We start from the raw sequence: 17,263 nt of genomic DNA, 5'->3' as shown, positions 1-17,263 counted from the left end.
CTGACCATCTCTGACTATCTCTGTGAATGTACTGAATAATTTTCAAGTGACGTCAGTTAAAGCTTGATTTGCACTAACAGTCTGAGTCAATTAATCCGGAATTAATGAATTCCTAGGTGATTAATGACTTAATTAAATTTGTATTCTACTTTTTAAAAATATCTTTGACTCGACAAGAGGAAACTTGCACGACATATATTATATATTAACGCTGATTCGATTAAATTCTTGTTCTATTTATATATTGCGGATTTCCTGCTAGAAAACCAAGTAATAAACCTGGAATAAAATAAATAATAATTGAATTGAATATTTATTTGTGTCGATACAACAGACCGAATCGATCCGCTACTTTGGTAGAGGGTTTCCGAATTGTTCACCAGATGTGCAAGACGCGTCGTAGCACAATATGGCCGCCTAGTATTGGCATCACTATGGCAATTCACTTGGCAGCTTCCTAACTATTACCTCTTTTATACATTTTACACGAGTTTTTTAATATCAGTGCCTAGGAGATAGATAGTGTACTTGCGCATGTGTGTTATGATGTAACTGCGGCACGGTGAAGTTTCGGAAAGATCGCTGTAAACGTGAGTGTTTCTCATCGTTCTTTATGCGCAGTGTCTCAGCGACTTGTTCCGTTTTGCGCTGTCAGGCATAGTCATATTTGTTTACCAGCCTTCGGGCCGCGAGAATCGATTCCACACATTACTCGCGGCATGTGATTCGAAAATAACGAGCGACAATCGTCCGAGCGCATTCCGGGCAAAGGGGAGTGAAGTGAGTCGCGTGTCAGTCTGCTCGATCTTCGTGAGTGCGCGCAACGCATAACCTCTCTGTATATTTCGCCAAGTCGAGTCAGTTTTCCGCTCTCTTTCCGTTTCTTTCCATATTCATGGCCCTTGGCCGAGTGGCGTTATCGGGAGTCGTTGCTCCAGCAAAATTTCCTCGCGCGATTTCGCTGTCAAAACGTCAAACGTCGCGCGAGTGTCTCCAGGCACGACGAGAATGTAACGCTAGTAAACAATCGGGGATTGTTTACCGATTCCACAACGCTACGTCGACGACGTCCGCGTGTGTGCGGTCATTGACGCGCCGCGCCGGTAGATAAACGAGCGTCACCATAGTAACCCGCTTACTGTCCGCGAGCGTTTCGCTTTCGTATTGTGACAGTTGGCCAGAATGCCGAATGTATCGAATCTCGTGGGCGCGAGATCGAACGTCGCTCCTATTCGTTCGAGCATTATTTTTATTTCATCGTTGTCGCGTCTCGAGACGAACGCTTCTTCGCGCGCACGTCGTCCTCGTCGTCTCGGAGTAAATCGTGTCGCCGAGTGACACTGTCACGCTTTAATCGGACATAAGCATGATTGCCGGTACTTTTTAAATATGACAATATGGCTAAATATAATAATGACTCGACGTTCCTCGAAATACGGAGGAACGTATTGATCTTTCCACACTGAAATTAATGTGTGTCTCTGTAATGTTTGCTTTCAGGGCGGACCTAACCACATTCCGAGAGTTTCTGAAAAGCGACATACAGGTGCGTAGGAGAGAGGCATCCCGTGGAGGGATGTTCCAAGTATCCGACCTGTAACGACCAACACACGTATGTTTATTATTATGTTGTTTATTTTATATTTTGCATTTCTTGCTGACCAGAATCATCACACATATATACGTATATAGAAAATAAATTTTAACATCTCTATTATCTTGTTCTTTTCGAATTATAAATTATTCTAGTCATGTTACACAATTGAGATATATTTTTAGAATTTAATATTTTTCTATTATATATACGCATTATGTCTGCAAAATAATGTCTATAACAAAATGAGTATAGTATAAATATCATAAGCATTATATATATATATAATAATGCATCAGTTTGTGTTCAATATATATATTATGATTATATTTAAAACATTGCAGAGAAAGCACATTTATTTACTTTTGCATTAAACTCTTATTATTGAGAATTATTTTTAAGAATCATGTTTTTAATTAACTAGAGATGATAAAATTCTTATCAAAGAATATACTATGTACAATGTTTATATGTGAGGTCTATTTTGTGGCTGAATTTTTTCTTTGTTGCATACAATATTAATTTGTGCAAATATACATATAATTTATCAATAATTTTTGCTTTATTTACATTCTTTACTTCTTATGATGCTTACATAAATATTTATTCAGTTTTATATTTTTGATCCAATTTATATATATATATTATAAGAAACACTTTTATTATAAATTCTTTTAATTTTCAATTAATATGAAATTTATATATATTTATATGCCATATATACATAACACTACATCAGCTAAATTATAATTATATTAAAATAAAAATATTAAAATACAATAAGTTTGCACAAAGATTAGAATTTTTTCTTTTATAAGTTATGCATGTAACAAACTATTTTATTTTAAAACTTTTAATTATTATTGTGTTTAACAAAAGAAGAAATTCAGTTATTTACACTCTTTTATCATAAGGCTATTCGATACATTGCTATCGTATTGATAGGATGTTATATTTTATGATATGTCCACTGTCCATTATGAAAATTGATCCCAATTTTATTTATGGTACGATATATTTTTTACAATATAATTCCCAATTCTCGAGCAGTACGACTCGTTTCTTACGAGTACATGAGACATTTTTATTACTCTGTTAGGATATCGTTGAAATTTATGCAATAAAGTTGGTTTGCGATGTCTGATTTCAATTCAGATTTGATCAACAAACATATTAATTTGCATGTACAAAAATGTACATATTTTAATTGAGAAGAATAATTTCTTAAACATAAACCTTGGTGAAAATCAATATCATTTTTTAATAATATAGAAAATGCAAAAACAAACATTATTAAATCTTTTATAAAATATTTCAATCTATTATTTTTTATTGATATGGTTTTATATGAAGCTCGGAATTTAAAAGATATGCTATGTTACGGTATATCTTACATGCGAAAAGAGAAATATATGTATATAAGTTTTTTGTGGATAATTACGGAATAGGCAAAAATCTTTCTTAGATATTAATCTTTGTACTACAATTCTATTACAATTATTTTGTTATCTGAGTTTGGGCTCAGATTTATTATAATTAACTACGTCGACATTTATCATCAACATACAGTTGTTATGTTTTAGCGATACAGTCAAGTTTTTTTAAAACAAATCTTTCTTAATATTTAATATATGCATTGTTGTACCATGCACTCTCTTGTAACTGCAAAAAATATGTGCTTTAAAGCTTTAAAGCTTTATTAGAGAATAGTAGAACACTGTAATACATACGATTTTACCGACTCGTATCGCAGCATAACACCATTTCTGGTAACTTACGAACCAAGGTAAGTCCTTCGTACCGACGATAGCACTGCATTTATATATCGGGTGTTGCAAAATTACTCTTGAAAATGTTGTACGTATCAACCTCTGCGTTACCGACTTGTACATCGGTAATAATCCTTCCTGGCTGTTATTGACTTCCGGTTTCCGGTTGTTGAAATGTCAGTCATGCCAGTTTTCTGCAATCGAAACATTTATTCACTATTACTATAATAGAAACTCTTACATCTCATATCTACAATAAAAATTAAATAAAAAATGTATTATTCCCCATAATAATTTATAAAATGGAGTGATAATCTAAACATAGGAGTTATAGTTTAAATAGTAGTAATTTACATATAGTAGGTATAGAAATTTTTGCAATTTAAAAACAATGAACAAGAATAAATGTAATCCATACATATATACAGTTAGGCTCATTCAGAAATTAATATAATTAACTCTTTCTTTACTGCATATTACATTCTAAAATCTATTATTAGTCGTTAGTCAGTAATTACATCAGTAATTTACAAAAATGCGAAACAAATATATCCAGAAATTATCCCCAGAAATTTTACTTTGACTAATAACGCGTTTCGTGTATATTTCACGATAGGCTCGTTCGCAACACGAAAGAATTAGCTGCTCGCGACGGATTAAAATGATATGGTAACACAGCAGCGATGTGAATAAATGGGAAACGAAAGAAAGAAGAAAATTACGAGTTAACGTGAAGTGGAATGGCTTGTGGATGGGTTTACGTTAGTATACACGTGAGCAAATTTCCGACCGCGCACGCGTTGTCAGGTATTATTTTTAATCACTCGATAGTTCACCCGAATGCCCGAGTGCGAATCTCGAGGCAATGCGATTATCTCGTAATTGGATTTACGTTTGGCTTCCACCTGTTTTCATGCAGATACGCCGCGTTCGTTTCTTTTCACATCGCCGATAGCGCCAAGAGGTGCCAATATAGTTTTTTTCCTCTGCTTTTTTAATGCAGCAATTCACGCGCGTTAACTTTCAGCAGTTCTCCATATAACTCACATTATAATTTAACAATGCATTTTCCGTGAGGAAGATTATGAATTGTAATGTTTTAACATTATAAATTGTAATTTATTTCTAAATTATAATACCTTCGATCAATTTTTATATTCACAAATAATTTCCCTAATCTTTAGAAAAAAAAGAAGAAGCAAGCGAAAATTTATGAGAAATTTTTTAATTAGTTTGAATCGCGAATTTATACTAACACACACATCCCCTTATCCTTTTAAATTGACCATGAATCATGAATTCCCGATCGAGGGAGCATCTGGTAGTCTCCGCGTATATTGTGTCAAAAGGGCGAGAAATCTCAGGAGGGTAGTAAACCAACAGCCAATAATCGATCATGCGACTCGGCAACCCTATATAACAGTGTATGAAAGAAGAGATAAGCATTATGAGTATTCAGTTTCGAAATGCATGACACGTACACATGTACATATATTCTTTTATATCAAAACATCGTTGCCTTTTATATCGCGAATTAAATTAATTCATTACCTTTGCTTCCGTTCTCTTTTCGCTTTTTCACGGTTTATCCAATTTATCAGTAACTGGATATTTTTTCCTTCAGTTTGCATTAAATGAGCATTTTCACTTGTATCTTTTTCTCATGGCTTAGTGATGTTCTTGTATCCTTATGCGCCACACTGCTATTGTTAAATATCTGAAAAAGAGAAATTTCTGTAGCTAATACTTTTATATAGGATCCGAAGGAATTGTTAAACTATAATGAAGATATTGGAATGCGATAATTTCTTCCAACGAGTGTGAGTTTTTTTTTCTTAATTCGTTTCGATGACATAATGAAAAAGTGATTAATTTTAAGTGTAGGATGGTAAGCTTTACGCCACCATCAGATTTTAATCGCATTGCTGGGCGGACTAAACCGGGCGAGAGGAAGTCGTGGTGGACGACAAGTAACTGACCGCAAAAGCGACGAGTTTTTTTATTTATTTTTGTTTTTTTTTTTTACGCGAAGACCCCATTCGTTCATTAGACCCGACCACCCATGCAACACACTCGCGTAGATCGAAGCTGGTGCCGAGTTTTCTCTCGGACCACATGGCGTACATCTCTCATTCTATCTTCTCGCTGATTCGAAATTCTCTCATTTCTTCCTTCTTCTAAATCTGTCTGTGTCCACCATTGGTAATTTGAAATAATTTGAAAATATAATCGCATCTAGATTTTATATTTGATATGTATTATTTCGTTCTTAAAAGATTTATTTAATTTGCATTATGGCATCTTTATGCTTTTTTATATTGATTAAAAATGATGGAAGCAAAATTATACATAGGAAGGGATATCAACGAAATTAAATTTACAGCGATTTCTTTTTTAATTGTTTTTATTATCAATGTTTTTATAATATTTATAAATATTTAAAACATTATGTTGTTTTAACTGGAAGAATATCTTGCTCCATATTCCCTAAGAATTTATAATTATTATTTCAACATGCCTCGTTCTTCCCTTTTGTATAATTAATTCTCGCACGCTTTGTCTAAGATATAGAGCGCATTTTCGTGGCGGGTAGATCGCGTTATAAAACATCCCAGTTTTCATAGTCTGTAAGATTGAAAGCAACCGAAGTGGAAGTAAATCCGAGAACGCGCGTTTGATCTTAAACCGTCCAAACTATTTTTAATGCCGGTGCATATTCGTCCTTACGAGAGAGAGAGAGTGAGAGAGAGAGCGCGGCTCTTTCATTGATTAATACAGCAAAATACCGCGTGTACGTACTTGTGCCTGAGGCTGTATGCATTTAATTACGTAATGTCAGACACACGGTGTAGCCAAATAAACATGCACGCAACGCATGCGGAGATGCGTAGAGTAATAGTTCAACGTAGGGGCGATAGTGGTAATGGTAATAGCTAGTACTCGCACTATAAGCATCCATATGCTTTGCGAATCTTTTGGCGTTGGATACTTTTGGAGGTATGCGAAATTGCATCCAAGCTGAACGTCGCGTCGGTGTGGCCACTCGGGGCTAATATTTCGGTAGCAACGTCGATCTTTATCCTCACGTTTACTTGTGTCTCTCTTTTCTCATCTCCCTTCTATTCCCTCCATTCCGTCCATCAGTTGTTCCGTGCGCCGCTTGGCAGCTGCCTCTTCCTGCTGCTTCCACGTTAATTAATTAAAGGACGAGAGACAGCGCGGCCATAGTGCAGAGTAACGAGAAAAAAACATTTGCCAAAGTTGACCCGTTTTTCAAGGGTCGTAATGCCGTTTTAGGCCGTCCGATTGTTTTATAATATCGATTGTAGCGTACCGCGAAAATAATCTTCTATGTACGGTATGTATTCTCTTGTATTACATGTATACGTCGGACGAATTACAAATGTAAATTGCAATTGCAGCAGCTGGCTTAATAACGCGTTTAACTCTTGTATTACCAAGGGACTAACAAAATTATCGCTTAGCGGGCTTTCCACCGTACTTTAATGTCATGTAAATAATTTTCATCGTCGTCTTATATGTTGTTCCCTATTTAGCATTACGATTCGAAACTGCTCGTCCCGATGTAAACAATGTATTACGCATGAGAAAGAAAGAAAATGCCATTTCGGCAAAACCGACCGACACGCGGTTTCATTACTGTCACTTAAGACTTAAGCCTAGCTTAAACTCCGCTACAGGCGATCGTAGGATTTGCCGTGTTAAAGCTAAGCCACCAAGAAGCGCCGTGACGGTAAGGATACAACAAAACAGACCGTCATTCGCACGGCATATCCACTTTAGAGTTCTCGCAAAAGTTGTTCGTTTAATATTGTTTACACGTAAATCCGGTCTGATGGAACTAGTGCAGGACAGAGAGTGAGAGAGACAATTTAATTGCTAAAAATGCGGAATCATATTTCCGCAGCTTTGTCCGCACAAATTTTTAGAGCGGATTAATCGACTTTGCATGTTAAAGCATACGGTCGACAAAATTAGTCTCGGCAGAAGTAATAATTATTTATTAGGCTGTGCTAATGATTAATTTACTGTTTACATATATGTATGTATATATGTGGCATGTGAATCGTATATATATGTATAAATGCAGCATATATCATATACATATAGTAATATGGCGGGATTATATTGCGCGAAAATAGAGACCGTTCTATCGCCCGCGGATAATATTGAAATGCCCGAATCTCATATTATGTTTTTGGAAAAAAAATTGAATATCCGTAGGCAAGAGAATCCAACTAAAAGATATATTAATAAATATAATTAAAATTGATAAAAATTTATCGAACGCAATCAACTCGATGCTCTCTGAATTTTCACGATATAGTAAAATGTTCGTAATTTTGACTTGTGACGCATACCAGATGAATAACGAATCAGAAAATAGAGTTAGGAAAGAATAAATAACTACTATGAGAGGAGAAAAAGTGATGATTTTTTCAAATACATCTTATGGTCGATTTAAAACAATCATCTTTTTTTTTTTTTTTTTATTTATTTATTTATACGTTCCTCGCGCGCACTGCATTTGCGATACGAAAAGTACATTTCACCACATTCGGCCGGTGCTTGATTCTTTAAACAGGAGAGCTAACTTGAAACGCTAATTGAAATTTGTAGAGTGTACAAGTCTCTACTTGAACATGAAGCAGAGTTTCGGTTTTAGCGTCGATATTTTACCGCTGCCTAGGAAAAGTTTTTCGAGTAGAGTCAACAATTTTAATTCTGATTGAATGTATGAAATTACACGGTACAATATATATTATTATTTTTGATGCGGTATTTCATCGTGAGATAAAGTTTCGATTGGCGTAGTTAGCGGTCCACCGGCTGCTGATATTTCAACGAAACCACGAGTAGCGAATCGCCCGGTCAAAATTGCAAATATTGACGAAACATTACGGGTGTTCCGCAAATTCGATAGGCGTCCGTAGGCATTTTGTGTAATGGCTGGGATGGATATGTTTTTACGCAGGAATTTCTCGCGGATGTGCGGATACGAGACACGCGTACTCGATGGTATTCCCTCGTGTAAAAGTACAATCTAATTTACGTAGAGTTTCGTTCGCTAGCGTTTCAAATATATACTCGATGCATGATAAATTATGCACGAGAGTTATAGCTATCACTGTATTCTATCTTTTTATTTGCGGTTTGCGTTTTACTTTCTCTTAAACATTAACTTAAATTTCGGCCCTTTATAACGGGATATTTGAACACAAATTGTACACTATTATAATGTGATTTGAAAAAATTTATATTGTGTCATTAATATATTTTTTTTTATCATTAATATATTTTTAGTATAATATGCTGACGAAAAAAATATAAAGTATGAGAACCTAAAATAATCACAGTTTAATTTTTCGTTTATGCAAAAACATTAATTATATCTGTCAGCAGAGTGTAGATTGCGGAATATAATTCTCATCCTCGATTTTAATCTGTGTAAAAACGATGCTCATGAAGATAAAAAATGACGTTGAAAGCAAACTTTTTTTCCTGCGTATACTAGCGAGATGCCTCGATTATCGATTTATCATTCTTCTTCGTCCGCTGATTCTCTTGGTCCATATTTCCCGGTCGCATATTATCTAGATAGTCATCTACTATCGCTTTAGAACGTTACCGGTTAAGGAATAAAAGAAAAATCGAACGAAATAGATAAATGACGATTTTATATAGTCTAATACTCAGTCATTCATTGCATATATTAAAAGAAAACTTGGAATATTTTTTACATATTATTTTTTGTTATTATCAGAAATTTAAAATTACATCGAAGTAATAGCTAGACAATTTAACTCTCTTAAGAGAAAATATCTATTAAAAATTATGGGGATAAAATCTATTGAAAAGATCCATCTTTCCCAAAACGGACTTAATTTCTTGAAGAATTGCTGAATGAAAGATCGCTTTTCCTTAACAAGCTGTTGAACGATTATGCTCACGAAACTGTCATTACTAAAGATCGGTAGAAGAATAACAGTCAATAGCGAAACAACAAGTATGATGCTTATATGAAATTATCGTAGTTGCTCAGGTATAACGCGCGAAGGATTTGTTTAAGAGTCACTGGCATAATAATATTAATATCGCGTCAATGCTCACGGTAGGACGACCAGAAACCGTGCAATCATCGGCACGCGAGACTACGCCCTGTTACCGTTGGCGATAAGGACTACAATCGCGACGCCGACAACTCGGTAGTTTCCATTTGCGAACCGACAAAACAGCGCGTGTGCCACGGGTTGGGATTATTCGAGTCGTCGAGCCACACACATTTCGCTTTCTCTCACGGGAAATTTCCGAAACCTGGTTACTTGCGTCGACATGGAATTTAGTTTGGTACGGCCTTAATTCACTGCGTAAAATTGCCAGCATTCGGGCGTAATGGAACGTAGAGAGGGATTCTCGGACACGTAAAAGTAGGACTGATTTCATTTCCGCGGAAACTCCGCGATCAATTGATTCGATTGTCCGAAAGTCCAGTTATTGTGTAGAAAGTAACTGCATTCCCGATTGGCCTCGACCATTGTAGAATTAAAATAGTGTACGAGAGAATGATCCCGAGAAATTTTTTATCGCGATGAAAGATCGCACTTTCTCACTTTTGCCAGTAATAAGAAAAACGTCTTACAATGTAAAAAACATTTTATTTACTAATCTAAATTTAAATTTATTGATTTGCAAGAATTAAGAATTTTCAATATTATACAGAAAACACATTTTAATTTGAAAAAAAGTAAATTATGTAACGAGATATGGAAGTTGAGAATGAATGTCTGACTATATGTAGCTATAACTACTGCATAATTTCTTATATTAGAGTTTTGAGATGAAACATATGAATACTACGAATAAAATACAAGCAATAACAAGTATTCAATCATTAAATATAAAAAAAAGTTAATTATGTAACGAGATATGGAAGTTGAGAATGAATGTCTGACTATATATAGCTATAACTACTGCATAATTTCTTATATTAGAGTTTTGAGATGAAACATATGAATACTACGAATAAAATACAAGCAATAACAAGTATTCAATCATTAAATATAAAAAAAAGTTAATTATGTAACGAGATATAGAAGTTGAGAATGAATGTCTGACTATATGTAGCTATAACTACTGCATAATTTCTTATATTAGAGTTTTGAGATGAAACATATGAATACTACGAATAAAATACAAGCAATAGCAAGTATCCAATCATTAAATATAAAAAAAGTAAATTATATAACGAGATATGGAAGTTGAGAATGAATGTCTGACTATATATAGCTATAACCACTGCATAATTTCTTATAACTTCTAGTTTTGAGATGTGAAACATATGAATACTACGAATAAAATACAAGCAATAACAAATATCTAATTATTAAGTATAAAAACAGTAAATCATGTAACGAGATATAGAAGTTGAGAATGAATGTCTGACTATATGAAGCTATAACTACTGCATAATTTCTTATATTAAAGTTTTGATGAAACATATGAATACTACGAATAAAATACAAGCAATAACAAGTATCCAATCATTAAATATAAAAAAAAAGTAAATTATGTAACGAGATATGGAAGTTGAGAATGAATGTCTGACTATATGTAGCTATAACTACTGCATAATTTCTTATATTAGAGTTCTGATGAAACATATGAATACTACGAATAAAATACAAGTAATAACAAGTATCCAATCATTAAATATAAAAAAAAGTAAATTATGTAACGAGTTGATATTTAATACAAATTATATTATAGGCATAACGAATCTCTAAGCATTGATTGTCACTTAAACACGTATGTGTGCGCGTGTTTGTACTTATTTATATTTACAGCTACATACGTATTCTAGATGGATAAGCTCTCCCCTTGTCGCTGAATTTCAAGGCACGCCCTAAGACGTATCCAGTACACGTATGAAAGTGCAATAAAGAAAAGTGGCGTTCGTGCTAAGCTCGAATGCGCCAGCCCACGCGCGACTTGCGCACTCGTTCTCGTGGAATTTATTTTCGATCAAAGTGGCCATTGCTGATTAGCGCGACAATGGCAGCTTTGTTCTACGATTAACGACGTTTTCTCCAATTCCACCCATTCCGTGTACCCTTTCCAGGTTCCCGATAATCGTACACTCGAATCCGGATAAGATTTAAAGAGCCATTCTCCGAAACTTACGAGGGCGCTTAACTATATGTAACGGTTTTCATTAAATTTTAAACCTAGCTACCTACGAAACGCGTACAACAATACTTGTCGTTACAAGATTCAGCTATTTACGATTGCATATAAAACGTAACGATGCATCGCGCTGTCTTAAAGCCCAACGGAGCCGCCTCGTCTCGTTTTTATCGTCGCGAGTAAGAGCGCCGTCCAATTTCATCGACGTACTTTTTTTTCATGAAACGATGTATCGCACATTTTGAGATTATCTACCCGTTAAGATCCCTCGAGAGATAGTGCTGCGAGAAGAAAGGAAAAGTGAGACTTTAACGGATATGATTATAGTACCATTTCTTTTTTTTTAAAGCAAACCCTCCGCGAGAAAAAGTGCGTCATCTTTTGCTTTTGGTGAGAGATATCTAGATAAAAAAGTAATTTTTAACATAGTTCGATTTTTTTTCGAGCAGAAACTTGCGAGATCGTTGATAGGGATGCTGTTCATCGCTTTTTCTCGCGATAGAACAGGAGAGTTAAAGCTCTGGGGCTCTGACGAAGCTTTTGACCCTTTATCCGTGCAATTACATTCGCATCGATGCCTCGATACCTCTCGCGTGGTACTCTCTAAATAATGAAAGTAATCGAGATCTTCTCCGGAGGAATGCAGCTGCTTTTTTTTTTGTTTTATTTCTTCGCCGAGAGAAAAGCGTTCGAAACGGAAGCGCAGAATTAGATAGTGAAAACCGCCGCGTGCATGTCGACGATTCCATAGATATTTCGAAACGAGGAATGCGATTGTTCACAGCGCCGTCGAGGGGGTGCCAATATCTCGCGCTATCGTTCAGTATTTTACCGAATAATAAAAATATTTCCTCTCAATGCGATTAACCGTTTGCATTTTTTTCCCCTCTTCAGTATTTTAACTCGACAAATTGCTTAAACTACACGGCATGAGGCATGCCGTTGCGTGCGCATTAATCGAAGACTTTGTTATTTAGATTGTTATTTATTGTTCTTTTTACTCTTTTCGAAAGAGAAAGCGGGGGGATGAGAAAATCGTTGCAGCATAAAGTTTTATGGGACATAGCCCGGCGCATCTATTTCGCGCAGCGATGATCGATGCGTTCAATATAAACGAGGTAATGACAAAGTATTTATCACGGGTAGCAAGAGAGCTGCGTTGCGTTCTCGTAAACATGGAACAGCGTGAGATAGCGTTGTGTCGGTTGTGCTTTGATAAACCTGATAACCAAGCGGATTCGCGGCACCTGTATATAATTACTCTACGGCCGGATATATGGGCAAGAGGCTGCTTCTTACGCCTGTATACGCAATCTAAGCACACGCGTGTCTACACCGATATCGGTTTCACTTTAAACTGTACCCCAAAGTGTCGGGAAATTTAATCATGAAGATTACCCTCATAGAGTGTAGATACATGTAGATACGATATAGCACGCGCCATCTCTGTGATTCTCCTTTCTTCAAGGGAGATTTCGCTATCGGATTCTCATAAAATCTCATCCCATCCACTTTCGTGATTAAATACAAATTTATATGATTTATAGGATAATTTTAATTTAATTATATACGCGAGTGTGTCTAAAACGTCTGAAGACCGAAAACGTCTTAGACACACAATTTCGTATCTTCAGATTGTTGACGAAATTGTTGATTTTCATTTAAATATAGTTATTGGTAAAAAAGGAACGCATTATATATTTTGGAGTAAAGTTACATTAATTGGGTCATTTCAGGTCAGGCCAAATCTAGCAGTGGACATTTCACTCGTAGATTTTACACATTTTCGAAATTTATTATTAAACATCTTTCTAATATTAATCTCTTTAAATTACGGATTTGTCTGAATAAATTTGTAGATTATAGATAAAATGTCACTATCTATTGCATTCTTGAAACTTTATTCTTTTTTTAAACTTTTTATTTGCAATTATATTTATAATTTTTGTATTATCTCAATTATTTGATAATTCTGCTGAGAAAAACAAATTTGAAATTGATAAAAGGATCCTTAAATACAGAAGCTGCCATCGTCGTAATAAATTTTTTATTAAATTTTATTAAATTTTCAATATTTTGCCGTTTATAAAAATTAGATTGAAATATCAAGTATTTTGTGTCATTTATTTTCACCAAACTTTTATTATGCGTTTGTTTTTTACTTACGTCTCTTTGTAATTGTTTTAATATTGAACAACTTTACAATTATGTTTTGAAAGAAATTTTCGTAAGGAGGAAAGCTCTCGCCTGCAAATTCTTCAAAAAGCACACCCTCGAGGTCGATCTGACGTTCTACCGTGCGGTTTCTCCCGAGATATTTCTCGCGGTCGATTCAGCGATAAAGCGCCTGTCGGAAGGAGAGCGAAGCCGCGTCGAAGGCGGGTGTTGATTGGCCGCCAATCGCAAAGCGCAGCGGAAAACCTCGAAGCTCGCAGTTGGTACGCTGTTGGAGGCTGTTCGTGGATTAAAGGCTTTTCTTTCGAATTTCACGTCAGTCAGCTTTGCGCCTGGGATAATCCGGGTGCTGTATTCGCGGCGCGTATATAAAATAAAGATCCGCCACGTCTGTCGGGCCAGTTGCCCGCTTAATAACGCTTAATAAACGGCGACCGATCTGACGTGATGCGCGCCTTTCTTTCTCTTTCTCTCTCTCGTCAGTTTTCTCCCGCGACCCTTCTTTCCGGAAGCTTTTATACGGCAAACGGATTATGCTCTTTTACGCGCGTTTGGCACGTGCGACAGGGATGTAGAGACCAGGAAACTTACACGAAAAAAACTGAGGAAAAACCTGTTTCGTTATACGAGAAGTTGGTAGGAAAGAGCGAAGTTACTGCGTGGTTTGATGGAGATGCGGAAAATACATATATGGAATGCATATATATACAGTTATATGTTATTACGGGCGTTACATTTCTGTTATAAGCATTCCTGGATCATATTATTTATTTTTAGTTAGAGTTTGATATGGTATTTGACGAGCGATTCTAACTCGAGTATATATAGGCAAAGTTCCGAGAGAACAAAGTACTCTGCGCAATCGTAGATTGCAGCAGGTAATAATTAATTAAGCTAATTGTAATTATATCCAGAAGTTCGATATCTAAAACACAAGCGAAATTGATTTGCGCGTAACTACCTTTTGTAAATTTTAACTTTCAAAGTTTACGAGCAAGAGTTTTGCCTTTCCTGCCTCATCGAGAGTAGCAACGGGAGTTTATTTCGCTAGAATTTACTCGGTAATTAATTAACGTGGCGAAGAAGTAGCTAATGTCGAAAAGAAGTTTTATTCTCATATATGTACGTGTAGAAAAGAAATTACGCATTGCGTAATGTGCTCTCTCTCTCTCTCCCTCTCTTAATACGATTTTCCATTAATTGCTAAACAAATTTATTTACCATGACGATGTTTTTGTTATCGATTTCGATGATCGTGGCGAGTATGCTTAATGGACCGCGTTCATAACTTCAATGGTGCGTTTATCGCAAAAATATATCCAATGATTCGGAATTTTATCTGCTTAATGTAAATATTATATACAATATGAGAGAAAAGCGAAAGATATACATTTAACATTAAATGTGCGATGTTATCTAAAGTTAAACAATTTTTTAAGAATTTAACATATTCGAATTTACCCTAATAATCTGCGAAGCTATCACGATGACGAAGCATATCCCTGATCATGCACTTTCTCCTCATTTCCATCGCGATCGACAATTTTTTTTATCCGCATATTCGTTCGCCACTCTTGTCATCTCCTCGATAGAAGTGCTATCGAGCGTAACAACCTATCGATCAACATGAGAGCTGCACCCTCCTTCGACAAACTCAAAAGCGACTTTTGATAACTTTAATCCCCACCCTTTCGCGTTCTAGTAGGGCGCGAGCGAAATCCTTAGATCAGAAGGGCTAGAACCATCCCCTACTACTACCACCTGGTAGCTTTCCTGGAACATGAAGGTATTCCTCGCCAAACCAAACTACGTGGCGGTCCGTGTTGAACTAAACCGCAAGCCGTCGGCCAATTATACGGGACCCTAATAATTTAACCACATGTCGTTGGCCTGTCTAGATTTGGCCATGATAACGCCCTAGTGTGCGAGGGTCATTGTATGCAGCCTACGACTGCAAAGGGTTGACTCGCGCCCGCCGATCCCCGGGGGATATTTTATGGTAACGTTATGGCTTACTAATAACGGGTTACCGTCGCATTTTAGAGCTGTTAATCACACAAGCTGTACGGTTGCATGAAACCAACGAACGCGTAACATCGGTTTGACATCGAGTTGAAACGAGCTCACGCACGCGGAAATATAATAGCGAATTTTTTTACAATTATTGCAACTTGCGCCTTCAAGTTTGTTTAATTGTCGATTCCTTTGCATTTTCAAGATTTGCACAATTTTGGGAGACAGTATCGCGAAAATGTTTAAAAAAATATATAAGTAATTTTATTCAGTATGAATTTCACTCTCTATATATACTCTATATATAATATAGAAGTATATAATATTATTTGCAAAAAATATCGTTTGCAATTTAAGCGCGAGTTAGACACTTTGAGAAAAACTGTTTCAAGTAGAACGCATCTACATACGATATAATTTAAAAATTAAGATAAATGCTTCTTTCCGCAAAGTTTTTCGCAAAAGTCCACTTTCGTAGAGTAAGCAGATTTATTTAGAGGCGTACTTGCGCGAAGTGCTTCTATCAACTTGGTCGGAGATTTACAAGTAAGCGCCTAATATTCGTCTTCGAAGTTACTCGGCTTAACGTCCCTATACAATACTATTAGCCGTCTCATTCAGTCGCCTCGTCTCGGGAGTCGTGATTATTGGATCAGTAAGTTTTATTGCTTCCTAAACAATTCTCGAGATGCTTAACGAACCAATAAACGTTATAGGTCTGATAACTGTCTCGTACAGTGCCGCGCGAGACGGCGTTAGTAGTGCTACGCGCGTTAACGGGTAAAGCAAAGTTTCGTCGTACTTTGTAAAGCGCGTCGAGAAACTTTTTCTCCCTTGCGGCTTAGCACCTCACGGATTTGTCGTCGTGCTCGTTGTTATTACGGCGCGAGGCCGATATGTGCCGTTATGGAGCGCTTTCCAACTAATGTTCAAGATACAGGGGCAACTCTCCGCTACACCGAAACTTTCTAACTGCATTAACTCAACCGTACGTGCTCCACATTCCTTGATAGATCGTACTTGTAACCGCCTATTTCGTCCCAGATTGATTACGATTCTAGTAGCGATTGCGTTAATGACGAACTTTGTAACACAGACCGGAAACGTAGCCGAGGCGCGCTTGTCCTTTGATTTCATTTACAGCATACGGAAACACAGCAAGTTCCCTGCGTTTCCTTTCATCTCTATGGACCGTTTGATCAATTCCAAGTCGATCTATTCATGGCGAAAATTTGATTGGACGATCTTTTTGTTCGCGACTTTTTAACATTTTAACTTTAAAATCTTTGCAACTAATTTTCAAGTTGAAATCCTCTTGAAGTAAAATCCGTTTCAAGTTAAATGAGGAATAAGACTCTTATCCTTTCATCGGGTATTTTCGAAATATAAATCGCAAAAATTTTAAAAATTTTTGTGCGCACTTGTAATTGAAAAAATTGTCGCTTAAAAGACGCATATTGTTAAAGAAAAACTTAGTCTACATTGAGAGGAAAAAAATAGTTCTAAT

The 17,263-nt window shown here is 36.0% G+C and overlaps 1 protein-coding gene and 1 long non-coding RNA gene across 8 annotated transcripts in view; one reads left to right on the top strand and one right to left on the bottom strand.

The window, feature by feature from the left end:
- The first annotated feature begins 408 nt into the window (after positions 1 to 408).
- Lar (tyrosine-protein phosphatase Lar) overlaps positions 409 to 17,263 on the top strand; it is a 300,655-nt gene continuing 283,800 nt past the window's right edge. For 4 of the 6 annotated variants that reach the window (XM_083034106.1, XM_083034105.1, XM_083034107.1 and 1 more), the window contains exons 1-2: positions 409 to 590; positions 1,501 to 1,612. The gene's annotated coding sequence lies outside the window, so the exon portion shown is untranslated. Of the gene's footprint in view, positions 591 to 1,500; positions 1,613 to 17,263 lie in introns of those variants that run through there. The other 2 variants (XM_083034109.1, XM_083034110.1) reach the window with 2 other exon arrangements.
- LOC145933997 (uncharacterized) overlaps positions 2,941 to 17,263 on the bottom strand; it is a 44,831-nt gene continuing 30,508 nt past the window's right edge. The window contains exons 2-5 of one of the 2 annotated variants that reach the window (XR_014424968.1): positions 4,915 to 5,080; positions 4,620 to 4,775; positions 3,325 to 3,557; positions 2,941 to 3,256 (exon numbers count right to left, since the gene is read on the bottom strand). This is a non-coding gene — a long non-coding RNA (uncharacterized LOC145933997). Of the gene's footprint in view, positions 3,558 to 4,619; positions 4,776 to 4,914; positions 5,081 to 17,263 lie in introns of both variants that reach the window. The other variant, XR_014424967.1, reaches the window with a different exon arrangement.

This window comes from Prenolepis imparis, unplaced genomic scaffold (assembly GCF_030444845.1).
Source record: "Prenolepis imparis isolate NDT839.2.m4 unplaced genomic scaffold, iyPreImpa1.0 SCAF_3, whole genome shotgun sequence".
NCBI lineage: Eukaryota > Metazoa > Arthropoda > Insecta > Hymenoptera > Formicidae > Prenolepis > Prenolepis imparis.
The sequence above is the reverse complement of the archived record's forward strand: the minus strand, read 5'-3'. Positions and strand labels throughout refer to the sequence as shown.